Source organism: Calonectris borealis, chromosome 3 (assembly GCF_964195595.1).
Source record: "Calonectris borealis chromosome 3, bCalBor7.hap1.2, whole genome shotgun sequence".
NCBI lineage: Eukaryota > Metazoa > Chordata > Aves > Procellariiformes > Procellariidae > Calonectris > Calonectris borealis.
Window position 1 is genome coordinate 67,532,772 of NC_134314.1, and position 22,362 is coordinate 67,555,133.

The window sequence follows — 22,362 nt, forward strand, 5'->3', positions numbered from 1 at the left end:
TAGCACAGTAAGGCCTACATAAGCACATGGTACATGTTGTTACACATTGAAAAGATGCTATTGTGTTTCCTATTCTGTTGCTCTCTAGTTGTAAACAAAACTAATTATTATCAGGATATGCATTTTCTGTCAATTCCTTTAAGGAAAACCATTTATTCCACTTATCATGCTGTAACCAGATAAATGAAATTGTCTCCCCAATGTGTAAATTTCTTCTCCTGCCTTGTTAGTGCTGTCTTGTACATGAAGTACTCATTTAGTTGCAAAAACCAATTATCATCCCTGTCTGGATACATTAAGAATTTTCCTACAAGTCTTTTTCTCTCTATCACATTTTAAGCAACACTGTACATGAATTATTCATATTGCCCATCTTGCAGGCAGGTTTTTTTATTATTAAATTCCATCATAATAATAGTTATTACCACAGTCATGGCAGTTTTATGAGTATTCTTCAATGCCATTACCTGGAAAGATTTCAATCAAGACATATAAAAGATGCAAATCAATTTCCATAATAAAATTAAACTGTACCATCTACTCTTTCATCCTTGCAATAGAGTTGATTGACAACTTCTCCCTGATAGTTGCAGCTGATAACTTGCAGGTATGGTAATGGAGAATGGCAGATTCTCTTGCTCTAGTATTCTAAGAAGTTCAGTATTTTTCTTGCCTTGTCAGTATTTAATGCTCATGTCTTCATGCAAACACAGTGTTTAAGATGCAAACATTCAGTTTACAAATTTTCCTCCCAAACAAGACAATTATTTCTCTCTGGCAATATGATATTTGCCTTTTACCAACCAAAGCCAGTGTAGAATAAATGAAATTCTTTAAGGAATGTTCTTATTTGTTACACTCTGAGTAGCGCTGCTTTCCACAAAGGGATCTTTTCCCAAGGAGGATGTTTTCCAGGTGATTCCCCTAACTTCATCCTGCATTTTTATTTTAAATCTCTCTCTCTTCCTTGTTTTAGCACTGCTTTAGCACAGTTTTTAATGACCACCTGATGGTTCTTCTTTTCTTTCTTTCTGTGCAAGCACTTGATAGCTTGTTCCTACTTCCTTGTTTGATTACCAATTCTGTTTCTCTGAATGCTCCCCATTTATCATTTCCTGGTGCTTTAGATCAAAGGTGCTGTCTAAATAAAACATAAAATGTAATGTCCACTGGTGATGGAATTAACTTCCATATAATTTTGCCTTTACTCTGGAGGTAGATTAAATCTTGATGAAAGTTTCAAACCAGGACCTTTGACTTCAGATCCATTTACATCAATTGAAAGGCAGAGCAATGCATTCATCTTGAAGGATTTACTCTGGGATGATACCGGAGTAATTAAGATGAGAATATAAACAGCATTAATAGGGATAAATGGGTCTTCTCTCTTCAATTAAGCTTCAAGTAAGGCCAAACAATATGAACCATCAATCAACCCTAATACCTTGGGAAATAAAGTGATCACCATTTAGAATCAAGAAGAAATTTATTTTCATGATACAGAATTGGACAATTCTATGCATTATGTAAAGGTTAATGTTCCCATTGAAGCTTCTGTGTGGCATCTGTTCAAAGTAGACCCCTGGAGTAGAGACACTTTTGCTCTGTTCTAGTATAAAATCCTTACACTCCTAAGAACTTCCTCTTTCATGTTCAAAAACACTTAAAAAGATAGATTACATCACACTTCAAGAAACTAAACCATGCAAGACTGAACTGATGTCTGTTATGTAATTCAATTTATTACAGCAAGGCTTCAGAATTAATGAGTGAATTACAATTTTTCCCATAAGCAATTTTTTATTCCTGCTAAGGTCATGTTAGGACTATTACTGTTATTTTCAAAGATGCATGATGAAAAATGAAATAAGCTGTACATTTTTCTATATAAATTTTCTATTTTCTAATGTGTTTAGAGGTAGTCTGGATTGCCATTTAAATTATTCACCAACCTTTAACGTTACCTGTGTATTATGGCATGTGTCAAAATCATTTTCTGTTGAAAATTAATTGCTTTCTTCACCTGCAACAGATCCTGAAAAGTTTGTTGATGTTTTTCCAACTAGTGTATAGCTAAGTATTAGCCGTCTGTAATAGAGCCTTAATTTCTACATTCATAACTCTCCTTCCCCAAGACCATTTTATTAACTACGGTCATAGGTTATTCCATCATGTTTTCAAAATTATTTTAACTCTGAATATAATGTTTGGGATTGATGGCAGTACAATAACCCATGTGTAAAATATGCAGTTCATGTGTACAATGTGACATTCGGAACAAATGCCGTCATCATCATTTTGGGATAAACTCTATCTTTCACAGCACAGATCATTAGAAATTCCAAGAGGTTTTGGATGCCATTCTCCAAAGGGCTGAAAGTCCATTTGGATCTTGGTTCTCACTGCCTTTGAAAGCAAAAAGTCCCTGGCAAATGAGCTCTGGCTGATCTTGCTGTGTCAGTTTAAGGTATCTGCTGGAAGCAAGCATCTCTGGAGCAGAGCTGACAGAAGATAAATGCATGTGCTAGACATTTCAGTCTACAGGTTAGTGCAGTAGTTTAGCAGTGAGGGGGAAATGGGGAAAAGTGCCAAGATGTATGCCGAACAGGTTGGAATACCGGCGCGTGTTGCACTCCATGAATTCTGCCAGAGGAATGGTAACCACAGGCAGACAGTTAATATTACAAATTTAGGCTACTAGTGTCTTAAACTGCTGCAGTGGTTTACTTGGCTATTGAGCCAGAACCTTAGGGTTTAGACTGTGGAAAGCCCCATACACAACCAACAGGGAAAAACCTTCCTGTGTAGATATGAAGGATCCATCATCAAGCTGCCACTGTGATTTAATGCTATGTCTGCATTAACAAACTTAGGTCTGAGACCAGTTCTCTGGCCATGACAGCAAGTGGCGCAGCATGACCTGTGTCCACTCTGGTGGATGGGAAGAATTTCAGGTCTGAGGTACTCCTCAAACCACACTTAGGCTCTCTCTGAGAGGGTTTTACGTGTACAGACTGAAGCTATGCCAAGGAGAGGAAAATAGTTAACCTGTACAGATGATGATAGGTCAGTGTGGCCTTGATTAATTTACCACTGATGGTGAAGCAGCAGATCATACAACTTTAGGAAGAAGTAGCAGCAGCAGATTTAATGAGCAACTTGGTCATCCACTGAAGAAAGCCCAGAGACCTTCATGGTATTTTTCACATGCCTACTATAAGTAAAGGATAGTTCCTGTTTTCACCCTGCAAAAAATGAGCTCCACCATTGCTAGGCCTCCTCTCTGATTACAAATGCAGAAACAACGAGAATCCACCAGGTGACCATTCAGATTCCCTTTTCCTGTTTCCCCAGTCAAGCAGGACAACACCAATTTTGCCCCTATTAATTAGTGATGTCCTTGTGATGCCTCCTTTTTTATTGTGGGGTGGGATGGCAAAGAGCCTGGTGTCCCTCATCACTGTATGACACAAGAATACAAGTGTTCAGCCTTCTGCACTTGGAGAGACAAGGGAAAGATTTGCCATGAAAAGAAAGTACTTTAGTCTCTGCCATCTTGTTTTTGGGTTGTTTTCTTTCCTTATCACAGAATCACAGGAACATTGAAGTTGGTAGGCACGTCTCAAAATCATCTAGTTCCCCCGCCCTGCTCAAGCAGAGACACCTAAAGCAGGTTGCCCAGGACTGAGTCCAGAGAGATTTTGAGTAGCTCCACAGAGAGAGACTGCAAAACCTCTCTGAGCAACCTGTTTCAACATCTGATCACCCTCACGGTAAAAAAAGTCTTTTCTTATGTTCAGATGAAGTTTCACATGTTTTAATTTGTGCCTATTAACTCCAGTACTGTGTCTGGGCATCACTGAGAAGACTCTGCCTCCCTCTTCTTCATTCCCTCCCAAAAAAAGTGAGATTCTTCTGAATTTCACTTTTCACTCCATGTTTATTATTTATTAGTACTAACATTGATCTTAGTGCCAATAGTGCCAATGAAAATTAATGAGGTCTTTGAATAAGATGTATAGTATTGTACGGCACAACACAGAGACATGAGGCATGGAAAATAAATTGCAAGCAAGAAAACTTTCTCCTGGATCACTACCGCAAGGCTAATGGCATTTGCATTGTGATATTGTCATATCACATGGGCTGGAATTCTGAAAAACACTCCTTGGGAGTTTCATATGGATTTAGACATCAGTATATGAAAGAACACAATAAATTTTTCAACAGGCTATTCAGGTTATATAGAGACAACTCCACAGATGCTGTGTTTTTCAGGGATTACTAAGTTTTGGTTTTGCAGGTAGTGCAGGTAGAATCTCTGTACTACCACTACTCAGGGCACTGGAGGAGAAGAAATGAGCTGAGTGACTATTAGATGAGTACTGTTCATGAGGTTCCTATCCACTTTTCTGTTCTTCAGATTTGCCTGAAATATTGAGGCAGGCATACAAAAGGGGCTGATATGTAAAACTCCACTGTGCATCCACAGAAGACTGGACAGACCCTGGATGTTCCCTTCATTTGTTCATGTCACATATTAATTGCCAAGTAATTTAGAGCCATTACCTGACAAAGATGTAATGGTACTTTCCAAGGTAAATAAGTTTCCCTTCCTCCTCTTCTTTAATTCTGCTAGATCTTCAGAATTAGACTGCTGAGGTTAGTAAAGCTGGAAGCTAAACAGTAAATAAGGAATCAGAAAGGAAAATTGCTAGTGAATGTTGTGGAGGAAAGCTTTCAGTAACACTTAACTGCCTTCTTCAACTAACAGTAGTAGTTGGACAGATCAAGATTGCAATCTATGTATTAGCAGCTTATTTTTCTTAAGTTTAAATTTTGAACCTATTCTGTTATGTTGCCTGAATGAAATATACAACAAGAAGATTCAAAAGACCTCTTCACTCTGTCCACCATATTTGATATGCTCTGAGCTCTTTTTCAGACTGTAAAAGTACAGTATATCCACCTTTCATTGCTACATCTGGAATGTGCAAACTCTCCCAGTTGTGTCATATTCCACCTAAAAGAGAGTTATCAATGGTAACTGTTCACAGCTCAGCCTAATTCTTCTCTGTCCCTCTCCACATTGTTGCAGATCCATTGGAAATCTGTCAAGTCCACATTTGTTACTGAGAGCTTTACAAAAAAAATCAGTCAGAAATCATTGGTAATTTACTTTTCTTCTTAAATGAATTTGTTCATTTCCTGCCAGGAAAATTAAATTTAAATAAAATTAATGATTTTCCCAGCACTCATTCTTAACTGCATTGTCAGAGAAGGGAAAACTCTAGCTGAAGTCTGCATGGGGGACGATGTTCCTATAAAAGGTAGTGACCTTAACATCTGTGTTGTCACCATACATCCTTACATAATTTCAACGGGTACAGTGCATTACCCTGTTACATTTTGGTTCTCACGAGGACTTGTCACGTTCGCTTTCATCACATTGTGTGTCAGACACCCATCCATATCTATCTATCTATCTGTCTGTCTATCTATCTATCTGACTATCTTTGTAGCTATCTAAAGCCTGATAAATGCCTAGAAAAGAAGCTAGGATTTGCTACAGTCTAAAAATTCAACACAGGAAAGATAATTTAATTCTTTTGAATTTTATTTCTTTGGGAAATAAAAAGTAGAAAGAAGTTAACCATATTTGTGACATTGGATCCTAATGAAATAGTTCAACTATCATTCTAAATTGTGCTGGCTTTGTTAAAACATCATAATCAGAGAAAGAATGTTCTTCTAAATGGAATCACCTTGAGTTCAAAATTAGATTTTAAATTGTATTATTCTAATGTAACATTTTATTCATTGTTTGGTAAAAGACAACTTGAGATCACATACATTTTCTGAGGCTCTGCCTTATCCTTTAAAGCCAGCGCATTTTTTCCATAGCCCAGTTTCTAACTACTGCCCTATAAATTCTTCTTATACGCCAGCAAGTGAAAAAACATAAGGAGGAGACTAAATAGTTTGCCCAGGAACTCATGACTGAATTGTGGTTTACCTATATGGGCTTTTTCTCCCATATGTCGTTGAATATATCCATATTAAGCTTCATGTTTGCAGCTGAACTCCCTTTGCCTGACCTACTGTAATTGAGATTCGAAGCAGATAGAGACCTCCTGTGCTTGCATGTCTGAACCATTCTTTCTGATCCTGATTCCCCCTATTTCCAAATCATTATTTCACTATTTCTATTAAAACTTGACATGACTAACAATATCATTTTCAGAACTAGACTCATTTCTCATGAATGACAGATATCTCTCTATTTCTGCTGTGAATATTGTAAAAGACGGAAAAATTAGAGATCTTGAAGTAGTTGCATGGTATCAAAAATTGCACTTTATAATAGTAATGCTTTGTAGTTATCCATCAGCCTTCAAATACTAATCAATTTTAAGTTACTACAAGGTTTATAATGGAATATATCATTTGTACTTCTCTTATCTTCACTGGAATTCATTCAAGTAGACATTTTTTTTTAATTTAAACTCTCTAACAGCTATTCTTTTGCCCTGACTTAATAACCAGAAAGGTCTGCCCTCATCTTAAAATAGATAGACAATGGTTATGTCTTCCTGCTCTTACCATCCATTTCACTGTTCCATTTTTTAAGTGGAATAGACCACACCTTTTGATAGATAGCAAAGAAAAGCCTCAGAGAAATATTTTTTGAAGATTAAAGGGATGGGATTATAAATGAGTAAATGTAATTTGATTTAATAAATCTGGTCTGATGGCAAGATATAGGAGTCCCAAGCAGTGCAATATCTTAAGAGAACCCTTACAACCAGCTGAGACAAAGCAAAAGAAGGGGCTGAATTTAAGCTTTTGAATGTAAATGTTCAACTTTGAGGCTAGTGCTCAAACCAGTCCCACATTAAATCTAATATGGATCTTACATTACTTTTTGGAAGTGAGAGGTGTTCATCTAGGGAGAAAAGCTGGCATTAGATTGTTGGTTGCATGCTATTCGGATGGGGAGGTAGAAGCCAGAAGGAAATAGAAAGAGTAAAGATCTGGATAGAACAGCAAAACAGGGTGTCCCAGTCTGCATATTGTGCTGTAACATGCACACCAGTTACGCATTTTCAGCAATGCTGTGAATTAGGGTTCTAATGTAATTTAAAGGAGTCATTTCATTAATTACTGTAACAAGCTGGATTGTATATGTTTGGAAGAATAAATCTTGGTCTTATCAGCACAAATTTTGCTAATATCAGATGATCAGTTATAGTTAGAGCCACCCAGGGACTTCCAAATCTCAGTACTACATTGCATTACCTCAGTCACCACTGCTTAAACACAGATCTTCTAAACATACACTTATATCTGCTCCTAAACTTAAAGCTGCCTGTGTTTCTGCTGCTAAAGTTGCTAAAGCCAGCTTCTAAGACTAAGCTAGTTGGCACCTAAACCCTGACAGGTATCTCACCCTTGTTGTTTCCACTTGGATGTTGTCTGTGAGGTTTGATCTAGTAGGATTGATCAGGGTATAACAGCTAGGTGTCATGTTGCAGCAAATACAGCCAAGGTGAGATGTTTCAGGTCTGGGTGGCTTATGAACATGTCCCACAGCATTCTCCTCGAGAAGCTGGCAGCTCACGGCCTAGACAGGTACACTCTTCGCTGGGTAAAAAACTGGCTGGATGGCCGAGCCCAGAGAGTTGTGGTCAATGGAGTTAAATCCAGTTGGCGGCCGGTCACGAGCAGTGTTCCCCAGGGCTCAGTATTGGGGCCCGTCCTGTTCAATATCTTTATCAACGATCTGGACAAGGGGATCAAGTGCTCCCTCAGTAAGTTTGCAGACGACACCAAGCTGGGTGGGAGTGTTGATCTGCTGGAGGGTAGGAAGGCTCTGCAGAGGGACCTGGACAGGCTGGATCCATGGGCCGAGGCCAACTGTGTGAGGTTCAACAAGGCCAAGTGCCGGGTCCTGCACTTGGGCCACAACAACCCCAGGCAACACTACAGGCCTGGGGAAGAGTGGCTGGAAAGCTGCCTGGAGGAAAAGGACCTGGGGGTGCTGGTTGACAGCCGGCTGAACATGAGCCAGCAGTGTGCCCAGGTGGCCAAGAAGGCCAACGGCATCCTGGCCTGTATCAGAAATAGTGTGGCCAGAAGGAGTAAGGAGGTGATCGTGCCCCTGTACTCGGCACTGGTGAGGCCGCACCTCGAATCCTGTGTTCAGTTTTGGGCCCCTCACTACAAGAAAGACATGGAGGTGCTGGAGCGTGTCCAGAGAAGGGCAACGAAGCTGGTGAAGGGCCTGGAGCACAAGTCTTATGAGGAGCAGCTGAGGGAACTGGGGTTGTTTAGCCTGGAGAAGAGGAGGCTGAGGGGAGACCTCATCGTGCTCTACAACTACCTGAAAGGAGGTTGTAGCGAAGTGGGTGTTGGTCTCTTCTGCCAAGTAACTAGCAATAGGATGAGAGGAAATGGCCTCAAGTTGCACCAGGGGAGGTTTAGACTGGACATTAGGAGAAATTTCTTTACTGTAAGAGTGGTCAGGCCTTGGAACAGGCTGCCCAGGGAAGTGGTGGAGTCACCATCCCTGGAAGTATTTAAAAGACGTGTAGATGAGGTGCTTAGGGACATGGTGTAGTGGATATGGTGGTGTTGGGTTGACGGTTGGACTGGATGACCTTAGAGGTCTTTTCCAACCTTTATGATTCTATATAGGAGCCCAATGGATGGATCATTTACATAAGGGTTGGTATTTGTTTCTAAATCTCTTGCTGCTTGATTGAAACTGTTTTTCTTAACTTCCAGGTGCTTCAGTCAGTTGTTTCTGGAGATGTTATGATCCCTTTCTGTCTGATAAGCATTTAGCTACATAGACTGAAGTGCAAGGGCTCTGGCAGGAGGAAATGGCGGTGGATGATATTGAAATTCTGCACGGCAGCTTTGCTTGGACTTTTTTCTCCTTTATAAAAGATGGAGGGTGGTGAAGATTTTCAGATCTCACTCCAAAACAAGCAGTTTGAAAACATTTCTCCCACCTCTGGCAGAAAAATTCTCTTCCACAATTGCTAGATTAATTATTGCAATAATTTTTTCCCTTTTGCCAGAAAAAAAAAAAAAGAAATCTCAAAGATTCTCTTTTATTAATCTAATTCTAATTAATTAGGAAAACTAATTCTTTACTTAGTAGTATTCACTTATTAGTTCTGTAAGCAAAAAATCAAAGCACTATCAGGCCCACTTTAAGGTAAATCCCCACCTGAACCAGTGAACCTGAGGCAAAGATTTCTGAGCAAATCCAACTGACAGTACTTTTTGCACATATTTATTTTTTCGTTTTGTCAACCTTTCTTGAAAAAGGAAAGCAATTACTTTTTATTTCTTTGTTTATTTACTAAGAAAACTGAGTCATTTTGTGTGTGTGTGTGTGTGCGTGTGAGCAGAACACTTGGTTTCTAGAGTAAGTTCAGTTAATAATAAAATGGGTCTTTTTTGAATCTTGAAATACTGAAAGATTTGAAGTTTGTTGGGCTTTGAAATGTTTTACTGCTGTGTTGGCTTGGTTTTGGATTTGATCTCCTCACAGGCAAGCATATGATGATCTTTGGGTATGTGTGGGAGATCTATGTTAAAAATAATTAAATACTATTCTAATTAGAATAATTAAAATTATGAAAAATAAACTTAAATAATGCTATCAGTGCTAGTGCAAAAATACATGAATCTTCCCTGGTTGTTTGAACACTCTTGTACAGTAGAAGAACATTCTTTAAATAAGAAAATAAGTTGTTTAGGTTTGGGGTTTTTTTTTATTACTTTGAGGCAAAGTTAAAACTCTAAAACAGGTTAAAGAGAGGGGAAAAAAGAAGAAATCTTGAAAGAATAAGCTGGCAGCAGTCGTCAAAAAAGAATGACCTTTCTTAAATGCTCTCTGCATTTATGTTTAATTGCCTTTTAGAATAGATGGGACAGATTTTACAGAGGAAGATTTGATAACGGAAGACTAACCTAGTCAATATGTGAGACATTTCAGAATACTCCTTACGCATTACATTTTCCCATTTGATGACATGTTTATTGGTTCCATTTGCACTAGAAGAGAGGCTTGTTTTGGTGTATTTTTCCCCCTGAGTGGTGGCATCCTCTGTGGGAATTCACAGGAAAGAAGAAATGCTTTAGGAAAGAAATGTGGTGCTGCTTTTCTATCAGTTCCCTCACAGCATGAAACTGTGCGGTGTTATAGTGGCTTCAGTCCTGCTAGCCCAGTCAAATGCTGCAGGACCTTAAAGCTCAACACTCTAGAAAACACTGCAGCTACTCTGAGGTATCAGGTCCCCTTCCTTTCACCCAAAAAAGATGTGAGTTTCTGTTGCTTTCACCAGAGACCAAAAGAATGACAAATTACGTACAACTCTCAAATGGTTCCAGGACACATAATTTTCTATATTAATAAAAGAAGAAAGGGTGACTAAGAGGATGACTAATGGTGACTAATAGGCAGACACTGTGCTAGGAATCTCTATGCACTTTCTTGGAGGAAGGGATTGTGCACACCTCAGGTTGAATTTTCATAGTTATGTCTCTCCTAAACTTAGATTAAAACCTTTTCATCCCAAAAAATGTTGGTAACACTTAGCAGCTTTTCAGTTTTCTGAGACTCTTTAATTCTTGATTTAGTCAAGTCCCACAAGAAATACTTGGAGTTTGTGTTTTGAGGTTGTTTTTTTTTAAAATATTAATTGGGTTTTCACTAGAAAAGCCAGGTGTGCTACAAATCTTGTAAGAAAGTGTATTCTCATGAGAACCCTAGCTCACTTCTGTAAAATTGAGGTTTGTACAGTGTAAATATAAAAACCCATGTGTGTTCTTTGAAATAGAATAAACCTCTGATACCCACAGTTTGTACTTTTGCGGGGAGGCTTCCAATGAATATGTTACATGGTAACATGGGAATGCTCAGTCACTTTGGACTCTGTTTAGGGGGAAATTTCTGGTTACCCAGCATGACTGGTGAACGTTAAGATGTTCTATTAAACACTGCTTAGTGTCAAATCTGGAGTACTAATATCAATAATAATATTTTTATTTCAATTACTTTTAGGTTTCAGATTTGGTGAACCTTGAGGAAGGCTCATAAATATATAGTGTCTGTTATGCTGAGACATCATGAGAAACTCTGGAATGAAAATTTTCGAACTTCAGTTATCCCATTGAACACACTTCACAGTTTAGTTCATTATCATTTCAGTTGTAAAATGTGTGTGCTGTACCAAGATACCAAAAGATAGATATTGCACAATGTATTTAAGAGGTAAACAACCCTGAAGAATTTACTACGCTTCCATCCAAAACTATTTTGGAAACTCAGGATGGTTTTTTGTCTTCATGGGGCTGCAAATTAAGCTGCAGATTTCTTGAGCATACTTGGAATACAGTGTTGTAAAAGCTTTCTTGTGGCATTTTTGGACTTGTCTTTCTAGAAGGGAACACCGGAAAGTTCACAATTCTAAGTGGAAAAAAATGATGGAAAACTATATAAAAGTTCTTGGAGCTTGGGTTAAAGAGGGTTTGTATAGTTTTTGTTTTTCTGTTTAGTTGTGATTCACTACCGCATTTTTTTGGAGACTGGTTTAAGATTTAGTAAGGTTTGCGTTTTGTATTTCTTTTGGATGTTACCCAGTTATTTAGAATTGGCTCAGGACTACTGAGATAAACAACTGCTTAGCGAAGTCGTAATAACAATTGGAGAAAATGGAGTAAAATGAACCAGAAGTGTAACACACTCATAAATCAGAGTAGCTCAGCTCAGGCTCACAGGCGGTAAAATGGCCCAAGCTTGCCCCCTGCAGGAAGCTCTAACCCATCCAGCCGCTGCTGCCCATTCCTCATCGCCACCAGAGCATCCTCATTTTTGAAAGTAATAAAATTACCCTATCCATTATCAAATTGATTATTACACTTTATAATTTAGGTAATAATGAAACAAAAACATTTTCTGCCCAGATACAGAAACATTTATCTAGAAAATGATCATTCTTTGTCTAACCCTGGTTTTTTATTACTATATTGATCTTAAACTTCCATAGATTTTACTGTTCTTTTTTTCCAGTCAATTTAATTTGTACTGAATTAGTTTTATATCTGCAGTAAAATATTAGTAAAATGTTCTGTAAATTTTCATGAAGTGAGGATTTTCTTCACATGTTTTATTAGGTAATTTTAAGGAAATATGTTCTGCACCATCTGTGTCTTTAATTGCTCTCTGGTCATTTCACTGGAGTTATAAGTGTCATCTTATGCCTCTTGTCAAGTATGATCTGGAGAACTGTGGACTTATTAAAAGAGGGTTTTTTAAATTTTTCTCCCTTTCTGAATCTTCCTGCCCTTCACCCTCTCTTTTAGCATATTATTTTAATCTGTGAAGGGCAGATAACTATGAAGTAATGACAGAGTGTTTGTATATTTTCCTAACACAGGAGAAGGCTAATTCTCTATTAGCACATGGACTCTTCCAGCTCTATGCAAATACACATCTATCAAAACCAGTTATGCAATGTCACATTTGAACATGTTCTTAGATTCTGTTTTCTAAATGCTTTTGTAATCGCAGAAGAAAGCTGTAAGTCATTCCCATTTCCAACATTTTTTTTCCGAAATTAATTACTACACTTTCCATCTACACCTATAAAGTACACTACAGAAACACAAGTAACTGTAAAAAATTAAGCTATTCGGTGCCCTGAAGCAGTGATGAGTTATTTGGCTTAACTGCATGAATGGACTTCTGCTGATTTGCTGGTGAAGCCCTCCAAAGCAATGGAGTTGCACAAATGCACGTATTCATATGTGATAGCAAATGTTGGAGACATACCTCAAGTAATTGCTACGTGTCTTCTCCTGCCTAGTCTTCCTATCTTCTCTATATTTAGGCCTGTTCTAGAGTTATCCAATTGTTTGGGGGTTTTGTTTTTGTTGTTGGTTGTTGGTTTGGGTTGGGTTTTAAATGGGAAATTCGGTGGGAGCCCAGTAATGAGTTTTCAATAATATTCCAGTCCTCTTGTGCATATGGAATGGTAACTTTTGAGCCGATATATTCTCTCAGAAATAGTCCTTTTAAATATTGTAATCAGCATTCATTGTACAAAATGGTTGTACAGTATCTAAGCATGTGGGTTTACCTAATGTTCCACCTTGTACTCTCACTACTCTCTCCTGAGCTATGGCACCTTAAACAGAAGTGCTCCTGTTCAGTACTGGGATACTAAAACACAAGGGAACCTCAGGGAAGAATACGTGACGGTAAGATAGATGTCAACACTCCTGATAAATTAGTGCTGGCCTTACACTGCCTCAGAACACTGTAAGAAAGACTGTGATACTGACAGAGCAAAACTGAAATACCAAAGTTCCCTTCTGCTCCTTTTTCTGCGGTTTACATGCTTCTTTACTGATTTCTCTAATAAATGTAGAAATCTGTTTAACTGCTATAGTCTTGACAGCTTTCAGATGCAGTAATCTGTCTTCTGTCTATCCAAACCTTCTCTCTTCATTTAGACAATTATTCTGCTTTATTTAAAGCCTCAGATGTCGCTGTTGCTTGGTAAAGTGCAGTAAACTTCTGAACACAATCATCTGCACCTTGAGGAATTAAATGACCCCTCTTGGTCACTTTGTTTCAGTCGCATTGTTTCGTCGGAGCCAAACAAATATCTTGATGTGAATTTCTTGGAAGATGTCACCTGACTCCTCTTCAGTAGCATTGGTTCTCTGTCCACCTAACATTGCACCCTTCTGAGGAGGCTAAAGCACTGATGTCTTTTTAATCCAATCATTGTTGTTCTATCTCTGAGGATAATACAAATGGTCTCTTTAAAAAGTGTATTTAGTTGTCCCACATTTCATCCATATACTCTTTTACAGGAAATGTGTTGAGCCATTTGAAAAGTAGAGTTCTACCAAATTACTCTCCTATTCCTGCAACTTTTCTTACAGTATTAACAATACCAGTAGAAATGTTTTGCCACAGTCATTAGCATCCATTAATAAACCTCCCTTTTGCTTTTCAGATTGACTCAGTCCAGTCACTATGGTAAAAATTAAATGCTTTTTCTATGAAGATTTTCTCAGGTGCAGTTGCGCTGCTGTTGTGGTTTTGGTCGTTGTCACAAACACTCTGCTAGTGCTTGTGAAACCTAACGCGCACACACACAAACATGTACATGAACACACACACACATCAGAGTGACTTGGCTTGCATTGATTTGCTGGTCTTTAATTCTGAGTATTGCATCATGCCTCTTTTCTAGTAGTATTACAGATTCCCTACCATATTTACTATCAGAACACTTTCAGCCTTCATAAACTTGAGTCTGAATTCAGTGACTTCCTTTTCTCAGGAAATTCTTACTAATTTGTCAGGATGAACACATGGTGTACCAGAAATATTCCTTTGAGTCACTTCTCCCAGAAGTAACTTCTCCCCTCAGCGGGGACCCACTTAACCAGCAAGATTTGGTCTTCTGTAAGGCACAAATCTTCCTGTTTTCATCTTTCTTTTTTTCCCTACTTTCTGCTTAACAGTATAAATCTTACATATTAAATTTTTATGTTGGATGTTGAAGCTCTTTGATAGCTGCCTAGTCAGCATCCTTTGACAAAATTAAGCAAGAAATCATACTTCATCAAGGACTCACTCTGAACAAGCTGTTGTCAGTACTAACATTACCTCATGGTGATCTGTCTTTCAGCTGAGTCCCCTAGTTGGGAATATAGGGTGAAATGTTTCAAACTTCTCTCTTTAATTTCAGCTGTTCCTGAGAGTTCCTAGAGAATCTATTCACTGCTCTGTTCTTCCCCTCAGAGGATTGCCACTGATCCATTTTATGCCAGATATCACATGGGTTTCAAATGTTGTTAAAGGCTTACAAAATCTGTAGAAGAACGGCTTCACAATGTGTGGAGTTACACTGTGCAGATGGAGAAAATGATGCTTCAGAAGCTTAGCCATTAATCAGAGCCACTAGTACGAGGAATGAGACTTGTTCAATGCTGGCTAATGACTGAGCTCTAAGATGCTCAACAGCATGATCTGCCTATCTTTTAATGGAAAATTTTCAGCGTTTTTACTGTTTGCCAGAAGGTTCCTTTCTGAACCCGTATAAATAATATAATACAGCTGCGATCACTTGTCACTTTCCCTTTTGTGTGACCTGCGTAATATAGCATATTTGTTGTGCAGGAAAGAATATCTTTCATTGTTTATGTCTTAATGGCTCCACATCACACAGCTGAACATTTTCTCACTACATAATAGGAAAGTCTACCTAGAAAATAGTAGAACTTAGTATCACTATGGCCATAATAACAAAAACACATGGAAAATGGACTAATATTTACATTATAATCTGTTTCCCAAACCCTGCTCATGAGAGTCCATACATGTTTAGGATATTCCAGCTTTAGCTCTCATGCCTGGAAAAATGCGGTTTTATTAACATATATTTTCTTTATGCGAAAAATGTGTGACCTCATTTGCAATGTACTACAACAACTTCTTTATTTATACTAAAGTACTGATAGTTACCTATTCTAAATTAAAGAATAATAATTTCCTCTCTCTGATTCATACCTTATTTTGTATTTATATATATCATAGCATAATATGTCTTTTTTACCCTCCAAGAAACCTATCGTTTTAACGTCCAAGAGTACAGGATAATAACTCTTATTAACGTAACCATAGGGCAACACTGGGCAGACAACTTTCCCATCGTGTTAGGTAAAAGTGTGTATTCAAGAGTACATTACAGTTATTAACCACAAGATGGCTCAATAGGAGAGGGAAATGAAGCTTTTTTATATCAGAAAAAACACCATTTCTGCATTTTAAAACTGAACTGGAATCTTGGCTCCTCACACATTAGTATTAAATGCATCCAGTTCAATCTATTATTAAAACACAGAAACACTGTATTGTTAACCCAGTTTAGATAAAAGGCAATCATGAGTTTTAATTTCCTTCACTATAAAGTTAAAAAGCTTGGGTTTTTTTCAGATCTGTGGGAAGACAGAATAAAAATGATGGAAGGAATTAAACTTTTAAAGGCTAAACTTCATTGAAAAACTGCTGCATGTTTCACACACTGAATAAGTCCTCAGTCATCATTAATGAAATATTTTTAGTTACTCTAATTATGTGAATCAGGCTTATACTTTATTGATGGGACATAAATTGCTAATTATAATACATAGAGTACAGCTAATTTAGTTGCCAACATTAAGACGTAGACAATGCTTATCTCCCTCTCTCTTTTTTGTTTACTACTACATTGCCAGTTATCCCCGATTTTACTGAAGATGCAGTTGCATGTGGAATCACCAACTATTAATATCAAAACACAATACAAGAATCCTTTCTTCATTTATAGAATAGATGCTCAGAAACCCTTATTTTGGTAGAAAAGGGACTTTATTTCTTCAAGCTCTTTCTATATTGCTGGGAAGGTTTCTGCACATTTCTTAATGGCTGGAGCAAAACCATCACAAAGAAAATAGACCCACCTTGTTTGAAGCATCACATTCCTCTAAAACTGAGAGATCTTCTGTTTTAGAGGCTCCTGCATTTTTGCTCTATAGTAAGGTTCCCATTCAAATCTTTATAGACATTACTGCATTTAAACTTAATTCATGTGTCAGGAATTTCCCTGATTCTAAGTAAAAGTATAGGTTGTATTTCATGTTTCAGCTAAAGTACTTCAATAAGTAGATCAGTGAAGCAAATAAAGAAAAAGAACAAAATCCACTGCTTAAATAGCAACTACTGGGAGTCCCTACCACTGCATGTGTCATGCCCCAGTCTACTGGAGATTCTGGGCAGAAGACTATGTAGATTAGTGGGAAAGCATTTTGCTTGGGACATGGGACGGTCAACATCCCATGTTGAGTACAGAAGAAAACAGCAGAGACCCTCTGCCACCAGCTGTTGCTACTCCTTTACTTGACTTGGAGCCCATTCCTGTGTTTGACAGTGGCTATCCAAGTGAATCCTTGCAAACCCCAACTCCTACCCATCAATGACTACCCAGTTGGAGTGGCAAATCCCTTGTGAGCAAAAACAGTGCTTGAGTTCCCTGACAGCATCCTCTAAAGCCTCTTTCTGTAAATAGTGTATGTGGCAACTTGGCTGAAGTCTTACAGATCTCTAGTCTCTGTGGGTACTCAAACAGGTATACATTCTCTTCTGGTCCCTAGGCCAGGATTGCTCTGACTACGCAAACTGCAAAGTCCACCACTCCATTGTTTTGCAAGCCTTGCTGGATCACCACGATATAGCCATCCTGGTGGGCTTGGCCAAAGCGACTTCTGATGACCCTGGCTTCTGTAATTTCTGCGTCAGAATCATTGGAAGCACCGGTATTTTCTCTTAAGAAATAATAGGCCAATTCAATGTGAAGATGTCTGTGGATATCCTGGGAGATGCATATCCCTTCATGCATACTCCAGCATTGGTGGGTCATAAGGCTATTAATTAACAAATGTCCACACTTATTTTAACCACGAAAGGTGGAGATGGAAAGCACATTGCCAGGTGGCAGGCCCCACACAATAGATTTAACATTAATGCATTGTTCCTGCACAAACACTACAAGGACTCTGGAGACCCTTTCTATCCACATTGAACGGTTTCTAGCAGTTCCTGCTCCGGCTGTATGTGCAGCCCTCCACACTCTCTGCGAGCACTTTGGATCACCTGAAAGGATGCTCTTGTATCAAGAATAATCTCTGCTGTTATTGAAGACTATGAATATATACCTAGGAGTGAGCTGAGTATGTCAGAAGGAATATGCTTAAATGTTGTGGTTTAGCCCAGCAGGCAGCCAAACACCACACAGCTGCTCGCTCACTCCCCACCATGGGATAGGGGAGAGAATCAGGAAAAAAAAAAAAAGTAAAAATTCATGGATTGAGATAAAGGCAGTTTAATAGAACAGAAAAGGAAGAGATGATGATGATGATGTTGATGATGATGATGATGATGATGATGATGGTGGTGGTGGTAGTAGTAGTAGTAGTAGTAGTAGTAATAATAATAATAATAATAATAATAATAATAATAATAATAATAATAATAATAATGGTAGAATACACAAAGTGAGTGATGCACAATGCAATTGCTCACCACCCGCTGACAGATAGCCAAGTAGCAATCGCTACTTCCTGGACCATGCCTCCCATTCATATACTGAGCATGACATCACATGGTATGGAATACCCCGCTGGCCAGCTGGGCCAGCTGTCCCAGCTATGCTCCTTCCCAGCCTCTTGTGCTGGTAAAGTATGGGAAGCTGAAAGGTTCTTGACTAGGAGGGTACTTAGCAACACTAAAAATATCAGTGTGTTATCAACATTCTTCTCACACTAAATCCAAAACACAGCACTAGGAAGAAATTTAACTCTATCCCAGCCGAAACCAGAAGAATGTCTATGCCTTTTCTAGTAGTAAAGTAGTAACTGCAATGAAAAAATGAAAAAGCATAGCTTCCCAAGGATAAAAGAAAAAAGAGTGAGACTGAAGGGTTGATGTCATACTCTCCCCCTCTCTTTAAGGTTTGCCTGTTTCCCCACCACCACTCTTACTCCAAAGTCCTTTCAAGGCAGGTGTGGTTACTCTCATTATGTCTCCTTAGACTTTCAAAGCTCTTTTTGACCTTTCCTGTATGTTGGATGATGGCTTTGGCTGCTGTCTGCACAGCCCTTGGGAAACAGCCCTTCTCCTGTAGTGTGCATACTGTTCTCATGCCTTGGTGAGGGTTGTTAGCCTGGGAGGAGGCAGATGATGGGATGCTACATTCAGCTCCCGAGAAAGGGGAGAAGGATGTGAGTGGAACATATTTGCTTGTCGCTCATTGAAGAGCTGCTAGGGAGGAGGGCAAAGGGAAGGAAGCTTCACAGGGACTACGTGAGCAGCAGCTACAGCTCAAGAGACGGAAAAATTGATAAAGGGTAGGGAGGCAGCAAGGGGAGGCAGAGCTGGCTGATTAGACCCTGGAGTTATGGAAATCAACCCCTTCATCATCTGGCTGAATTTCTTCATCGTCCAACATCTGGCTCACCAGCTGCTGCCTGGGAGCACAATTTTGCAGCACTAGGGAGGCAGAAGGCCTCCAGCAAGCACTTTAGCAGCTCCCAGCAGTTCCCCAGAGCATCCTGTGCCTCTGCCTGCTTTCCAGACGCCCAAACTCCTGTCAGCCCTGCAAGGTGCCCAGTGTCCTACTGCAGTCTCCACAGACTGCTTCACTCTTATTTTATTTTTTTACAGGGCCATCTGTGTGCAAACAGACACTGGTCAGCACACTTGTCTGACCAAGCCCTATACCTGATCATCACAGCCTGTTCTATTTTTCTTATTAAATGTTATCTCTAACCACTTTTCTGTATGATTGTCATCATCACTTTGTGTGTAAATGTATGTCTGTTTGTGATGCTTCAAGCCAGACTATCTGGAGAGTAGGACAAGATTTCTGGAACAGCTACTGGAGACACTCATTTTTGTTTGAGACACTAACAAACTTCAAGTTGAACTAGTTGCAGAGTAGCTCAAGAGGTTTAGTGGCTGGACACTGAAGGGACCATAAATTTGAGACAGCTACCAGAGACACCCATGGGTAAGATCTGCTAGCAAGCCCTGAGTCTGATCAGCCTGCAAGACAGAGCAGGATTAGGCCATTTGTACTGTTCATTCTTACATGAGTGCTGTTTGTGTATATACAATGCTTGTACAAGAACTGTACTCCTGTCGGTATTTATCTCTAAATGGTGGATCATGCCCGTGCATGGGAGACTGTATAGCAAAGAGGACACTGAGAGAGGGTTGAAGTTGGGAGCAGTGGTACAGGGGGTTGTTGGTGCAGACCATTGCAAGGAATGGGTGTAAAGCATAGCTTTGCAGGTGTCTTCTGCAGAAACAGGGCTGTGTACTTCTCTGGTTGGCACCCCAGTGCAGAAGCATGAATGAGCTGCTCTCTGTGAATTATGCTTCCAGCCAAAGACCTCTCAAGTGCTCTTCAAGGTACAAGTGCGTACCTCCAAAGCATGATTTCAAGGACACTGCCATCATTGTACTGAGTTCTGTGTTGTGTACCTTGAAACAGTCATTTTTCACACACAGAGGCAGTACTGAGGACAACAACCCCTGATACTGCCAAAGGTTCCTTCTCCCTGAATTTTCTGAGCAGTGAAATGAATAGTGTCAACATGACAGAAACATTTGGAAAAAGTAGAAAATTAATAATTTCAAATGTTATAAAAAGTTCATCTGAACACTATGGGATTCAGTGAGATCAGGGGAGAGACAGCAAAATGAAGTAGTTCAGATGGCAGCAGAAAAAGGGTCCTGAAAAGGGGTGAGAGCAGATCAATGAGAAAGAAGCAACAGAGACAGAAGAATGAGCTGAAGTCTGGCAGCAGAGGGCAAGCAAGAAGACTTCCACAGCATCTGTCCCTATATATTGCTTTAGAAACCTTGCAGGTTGTTGTGAGACTTCTAGATGGATCAGGAGCCTTCTGCTGCACACCTTAGAGGGTCTTGGGGGAGCGTGACCCGCACTGGTTCAGAGACCAAGGAGCCCATGAGTACTGAAGCACTTTTGGAGCAGAGCTCCCGATTTAGTTTCCCATGGAGAGAATCTAGTTCTTCTGCATTAAAACCAGCCTGAGAACTCAGCCCCTTGCTTAGTAAGTACAGACTATCAGGGCTTCAAAACCGAGGTCCTGCTCTGAACCAAGTTGCTAACGTAGGCACAACCTAATGCTGTTTATTCTTTCCCTCTAAAAGTAGTGGGGCCACTATGTCTGTCAACCTTAAAGAATCATCACATCAACTGAAAAAAGGATCTGATAAATAAAAGTGTGTAAGGTCAAGAAGCTACATACATTCCTTCTGTCAGCGATGACTCACAACAGCACCCTGAGTGAGTGGTGCCTGGGCAGCTACCATTGTGCCACGCAAAGCAGAGATACTCAGGAGACAGACTTTCTCAATGAGTTTCAAGCCACCTTACCTTTATCATCTGAGAATGGCTCCATACATATTTTATCACCTTGGATATTAGTTTTTCTAGCTAAGTAAAAATAACTTGCAAACTCCAACAAGACAATGAAAAAGAAAAAGAGAAATCAATCCTGTTTAAATATATTTTCTTGCAGTCATTACTTGGATATTGATTTTTAGTGAGAGCTTCCAGAACAGCAGGTTTCAACCTGCACGTGCTTAGCTGCTATGACTTAGAAAGGAGCAGGTGTAACTAAGGTACAGTATGAAATAATTCTCCCAATTTCTCTTGTTTAAAACCCAGATTTATCTCATTAAATGTGGTGTATATGGTTTATAGTATGTGATCTCTCGAAGGTTCATTGAAAGAGATCATGCATTCAGGAAAAAATTAGAGGAGCTTGTTTTATATATGCTTATGTCCAGATACTAGAAATTACAACTTAATAACAACAATATTCGTAATAATGACTTAAAATTATATAAGAATATTTAACATAAAACTATTTGATATTTCAAACAGCTTCAGAAGGTCTTTAAAGAATCATCATTTTCTATTCTGGATGCTCGTAAATAAATTTCAACTTTGAACTATAACTTTTACTGAAATAAATGGTCTAGTTTTAGTGTTTAATGGAAACTTTTAAAACTTGTTTCCTTCAATTATATAAAAATCCTCACTTTCCATCCCTCAAAAGACAAATCGCCATCTTTCAGATACCATTAGAGCAATCTATAGACAATACTCAGGATATGTTATGCTTCAGTCATCCATTGTTTTTAAAATGCATGTTTGTACTTGGAAAACATTGTCTTTAACAAAGGAAAATAAAAATTTTAAATAAATAAACAAATAAATAAACCAACCAACCAACCAACCAGAAAAGCAAAAAATTCACAATTTAGGCTAAGGGTAACATTAATTACACTGTTCAAAAGGAGAAACAAAGACATATTTGAATCAGACGGCAAAAAGAGTTCTAATACAATACAAAAAACATTGCTGGCTTCCCTAGGGCCATGATTTTGATTAGCGTCTTGGGTCAAATTGAGAGTTAGAGCTCTGCTCATTGAAACACCACAGCTGTTTTGATTTTCATGTGCTCAAAGAAGCAGGACTTCATAGGTCATTAGATCCTTGAATGCATCCACAGGAGGGCAACAAAGCTGGTGAAAGGGTTGGAAGGAATGTCCTATAAGAAGAGGCTAAGAACTCTGGATTTGTCTAGTCTGGAGAAAAGGAGACTGAGGGGTGACCTCATTGCCCTCTATAGTTTCCTGAGGAGGGGAAGTGGAGAAGGAGGTGTTGATCTCTTATCCCTGGATTCCAGTGA